We start from the raw sequence: 6,000 nt of genomic DNA, 5'->3' as shown, positions 1-6,000 counted from the left end.
CTAGTCCTTAATCAGCAGTCAGTGTCTTACATGTTAGTTTCATAACATTACTGAATAATTGTAGATACTGAACATTTCAGAGCACTTGCTTAACAAGCTATAGCAGTTACTGAGTCATAAGTGTTAGTATTATTGGCTGAATGATAAGCCTGCAGTTGAAAAGTTAAAATGAGTAAATAACTTCCTGTATGAACAGTCATCCCTCCTTTCTCAGGGTGGGCAGTGGAGGTTTGTGTGTCCGCTGTGTGTTTGTGTGGTTCAGTCAGTGTGGAGCTGTTTTATCGGGCGTGACTAGCTCACAGCTTGAGGGGGCCGAACAGGACGCTGAGACATCACTGATATTACACTGAGAAAACTCTCATCTTATTACAGACGACCGTCAGCAGTGACCAAACCCTCTGACGTCTCCTTCACAGTTATAGGACAATTCAGAGCTTCTGGGTGATGAAGCTTTTAACCCGAACAAGCTTTTAACGCCTACCTTGTGCTTCCACTCACTGGCCATTTTATTGGAAACACCTACCTTGTGCTTCCACTCACTGGCCATTTTATTGGAAACACCTACCTTGTGCTTCCACTCACTGACCACTTTATTAGAAACACCTGTCTTATGCTTTCACTCACTGGCCACTTTATTAGAAACACCTACCTTGTGCTTCCACTCACTGGCCACTTTATTAGAAACACCTACCTTATGCTTTCACTCACTGGCCACTTTATTAGAAACACCTACCTTGTGCTTCCACTCCCTGACCACTTTATTAGAAACACCTATCTTATGCTTTCACTCACTCGCCACTTTATTAGAAACACCTACCTTGTGCTTCCACTCACTGGCCACTTTATTAGAAACACCTACCTTATGCTTTCACTCACTGGCCACTTTATTAGAAACACCTACCTTGTGCTTCCACTCACTGGCCACTTTATTAGAAACACCTACCTTATGCTTTCACTCACTGGCCACTTTATTAGAAAAATGTACCTTGTGCTTCCACTCACTGGCCACTTTATTAGAAACACATACCTTGTACATCCACTGGCTGGACACTTTATTAGAAACACCTATCTTGTGCGTCCACTCACTGGTCACTTTATTAGAAACACCTACCTTGTGCTTCCACTCACTGGCCACTTTATTAGAAACACGTACCTTGGCCCGGTGGGCTAAAGGTCTAACAGAGCAGACAGTTTGTGTGGAAAGTGCAGATTCTAAACTTTCAGCCCACATTTATAATATTTTATGATGATGTTATTATGATCTGATTTGATGAAAAGTTAATGTTGTGTATACAGTCTTGTTTTGCAGAAAGAAAATCCATCTTTTACAGTTTTTGACATCAAAACAAGCAGAAAAAGTCAGAAAAGCAGATTGGAATCTGTCGATACAGAGTGTACATGAAAAGTGAACATAATTGATTAAATAAATAATTTTAAATTTGCATTTGAAAGGTAATAACTCCAGCGCTGTAAGGGTTAACTGGCCCGGTGTGCGTCAGCTCCCTCAGGGCTTTATCTGGTCTCCTGACGTGGCAGACGTGAGTTAACGGGAGAAAAAAGTCCCCAACCCGTCGCCAGCGCACATCCTCGTTCGTCACGAACGTTTCACTGCGATTATGAGCAGAAACTGTTTTCCAGCTTTGATACATGTAGGTAATTAGCCGAGTCTTACTGACCGTATTAAAGTGATAGTTTGGTGATGAAGGTGATTTACACTTTTTCCTCCTTTTCCCCAAATATAATCAATTAGCTTAGACATGTTTGGAGCATAAATCACAATTACACTGGCCTCAAACTGTGTGGAGTTGTTAAGTATCTCTAGTAGACTAAATAATTCATAGTATATGCTGAATAATTCACAGTAGATTTATAGTAGATGCATAATAATACATAGTAGTTACTGAATCATTCATATAAGATAATGAATATTTCATAGTAGATGCAGGAATAATTCATAGTAGATACTGAATAATTTATAGTAGATGCTGAATAATTTATAGTAGATACTGAATAATTTATAGTAGATGCTGAATAATTTATAGTAGATACTGAATAATTCATAGTAGATATTGAATAATTTATAGTAGGTACTGAATAATTCATAGTAGATACTGACTAATTCATAGTAGATCCTGAATAATTCATAGTAGATACTGAATAATTCATAGTAGATACTGAATAATTCATAGTAGTTACTGAATAATTCAGAATAGTTACTGAATAATTCATAGTAGATACTCAATAATTCATAGTAGATACTCAATAATTCATAGTAGATACTGAATAATTCAGAATAGTTACTGAATAATTCATAGTAGATGCTGAATAATTCATAGTAGATATTGAATAATTTATAGTAGATACTGAATAATTCATAGTAGTTACTGAATAATTCATAGTAGATATTGAATAATTCATAGTAGATACTGACTAATTCATAGTAGATACTGAATAATTCATAGTAGATGCTGAATAATTCATAGTAGATACTGAATAATTCATAGTAGTTACTGAATAATTCATAGTAGATACTGAATAATTCATAGTAGTTACTGAATAATTCATAGTAGATGCTGAATAATTCATAGTAGATGCTGAATAATTCATAGTAGATACTGAATAATTCATAGTAGTTACTGAATAATTCATAGTAGATACTGAATAATTCATAGTAGTTACTGAATAATTCATAGTAGATGCTGAATAATTCATAGTAGTTACTGAATAATTCATAGTAGATACTGAATAATTCATAGTAGTTACTGAATAATTCATAGTAGATGCTGAATAATTCATAGTAGTTACTGAATAATTCATAGTAGATACTGAATAATTCATAGTAGTACTGAATAATTCATAGTAGATGCTGAATAATTCATAGTAGATGCTGAATAATCATAGTAGATACTGAATAATTCATAGTAGTTACTGAATAATTCATAGTAGATACTGAATAATTCATAGTAGTTACTGAATATTCATAGTAGATGCTGAATAATTCATAGTAGTTACTGAATAATTCATAGTAGATACTGAATAATTCATAGTAGTTACTGAATAATTCATAGTAGATGCTGAATAATTCATAGTAGTTACTGAATAATTCATAGTAGATACTGAATAATTCATAGTAGTTACTGAATAATTCATAGTAGATACTGAATAATTCATAGTAGTTACTGAATAATTCATAGTAGATATTGAATAATTCATAGTAGATACTGAATAATTCATAGTAGATACTGAATAATTCATAGTAGTTACTGAATAATTCATAGTAGATACTGAATAATTCATAGTAGTTACTGAATAATTCATAGTAGATATTGAATAATTCATAGTAGATACTGAATAATTCATAGTAGTTACTGAATAATTCATAGTAGATACTGAATAATTCATAGTAGTTACTTAATAATTCATAGTAGATTCTGAATAATTCATAGTAGATACTGAATAATTCATAGTAGTTACTGAATAATTCATAGTAGATGCTGAATAATTCAGGTTTCTTTGAGGAACTGAAAATGAGTCTCCTGAAAAGAATGGAAGCTGTAATAAAGGTAAAGAGTGACACACTGACCACTAACACAGCTGAGATTAGATGTAGTTGCTGAGGCTTCCTAATGGCCGTTTTGACTGGAGGTTAACTGAACGCCGGCCGCTCTCTGACTTCAGCGCGGTGCTGTATGTAAGACTGAGCTGTTGTGTTTGAAATGTAAATGCCCTGCTGGTCTGAATGAGTGTGGGAGTGAGTCTCATTTGCAAGTATGAAGTGCGAGTGAGCAAACTTGGTGTGTTTAAACGATGACTGGCCGTTCCCCATGCACTCCTCAGCGACCAGCCTCACTCTCCGCAGCTCCATTCATTATCTGCCCACTCCAGTGGACATGACGCAGTGACCACAACATTCACCCAGCTATGGAAATTCTCACCCAATGCTGACTACAGCATCGCTGATACTGCCCGGCTCACCGGTCATTTCACACTGACACTGCATATCCGTCCTCATTAAAGGCATTTCGGTCAATAAATAAACACACATACTTTTACGTACATGATGGTCAGACAGCTCAATATTCATACACATTTGCCCAAACGGGTTTTTTGATGCAGTATTAAGTTCTTAAAGTCCTTTAATGTTAAGACTGTACATCATAAAAATCATAAAAGATCAAAAATTAAATGAAGTCAAAATCACACAAAAACACAAAGTATGGCTCATAGCTGTTATTTTATTATTTAAAGTAGATACTTAATCATTTAAAGTGGTTACCGAATAATTTACTGGATGTACTGTGTAATTTACAGTAATTACTTAATAATTCATAGTATTTCATTAATAATTCATAATGGATGTTGAATAAATCACAGCAGTTTCTGAATAATTCATAGTGGTCACCAAATAATGTATAGTACATACTGAATAATAGTTACTAAATAATTCATAATAAATGCTGAATAATTTATAGCAGATACTGAATAATTCATAGTAGTTACGGAATAATTAATAGTAGATATTGAATAATTTATAGTAGATAATTAATAATTCATAGTAGATACTGAATAATTTGTAATAGATCCTGAATAATTCATAGTAGTTACAGAATAATTAATAGTAGATATTGAATAATTTATAGTAGATAATTAATAATTCATAGTAGATGCTGAATAATTCATAGTAGATGCTGAATAATTCATAGTAGATATTGAATAATTCATAGTAGATAATTAATAATTCATAGTAGATGCTGAATAATTCATAGTAGATGCTGAATAATTCATAGTATACACTAAATAATTCATAGTAGATACTGAATCATTCATAGTAGATATTGAATAATTTATAGTAGTTACTGAATAATTCATAGTAGATACTGAATAATTTATAGTAGATACTGAATAATTTGTAATAGATACTGAATAATTCATAGTAGATATTGAATAATTTATAGTAGATACTGAATAATTTGTAATAGATACTGAATAATTCTTAGTAGATGTTAAATAATTTATAGTAGATATTGAATAATTCATAGTAGATCCTGACTGATTCACAGCAGACAGTGACTGATAACGCTCGTTAATGAATCCTGCCCGTGTTTAAGGGGTTAATGTACACAGTGATCGTGTGTGCTGTGTTTGCTCCGCTGCAGTGTCTGTAATTGTTTTCTGAGTACATTGGGCTCTGATTAGTTTGGCCTCGTTCACAGTCCATTTACATCATTGCTCCATTAGTGCTGTGGAGTTGTCTGGTGTTCAGAATCAAACTGATGCTGATTGCAGCTGGAACTGCCTCTGCGCTGTTTGTCTGCAGCGCCCTCTGCTGCTCCGTACTCGCTCCTGCAGCTCAGCGAGGCTGCTGAGACTCAGTTTAGCCCATTTTAACGTTTCAGCGCAACCAAAGTCCCGCTGTCATTCACATTAACACACTGCAGCCTTCAGAATAACCAGGTCTGAGTCAGTGCAGCGTCTGAAATGAGCTAGTGAGGAATAAAGATGCTGATGTTTGTGATAAATCGATTTATATCAAATTAAAACACGCGCGTGAAGGCTGGACGTGTTTGCGCGGAGAAAGTCGTCAAGGAGCGTCAGGAGTGGGCTGATAGTGATAATAATGATTTGGTGACGAACTGGAGGGTCTGGAACCCCCTCCCATTCTCTCCCTCTCTCTCCCTCTCTCTTTCCCTCTCTCTCTGTTCTCTGTTATTTCTCTCTCTCTCAGTCTCTCTCCTCTCTCTCTCTCTCTCTCTCTCTCTCTCTCTCTCTCTCTCTCTCTCTGTTCTGTTATCTGTCTCTCTATTTCCTTTATCTCCTCGCTGTCTCTCTCTCTCTCTCTCTCTCTCTCTTTCCCTCTCTCTCTGTTCTCTGTTATTTCTCTCTCTCTCAGTCTCTCTCCCTCTCTCTGTCTCTCTCTCTCTCTCTCACTCTCTCTCTCTCTCTCTCTCTCTCTCTGTTCTGTTATCTCTCTCTCTCTCTCTCTCTCTCTCTCTCTCTCTC

This window comes from Colossoma macropomum, unplaced genomic scaffold (genome assembly GCF_904425465.1).
Source record: "Colossoma macropomum unplaced genomic scaffold, Colossoma_macropomum, whole genome shotgun sequence".
In the NCBI taxonomy this organism is placed as follows: Eukaryota; Metazoa; Chordata; class Actinopteri; order Characiformes; family Serrasalmidae; genus Colossoma; species Colossoma macropomum.
This window is presented reverse-complemented; position numbering follows the sequence as displayed.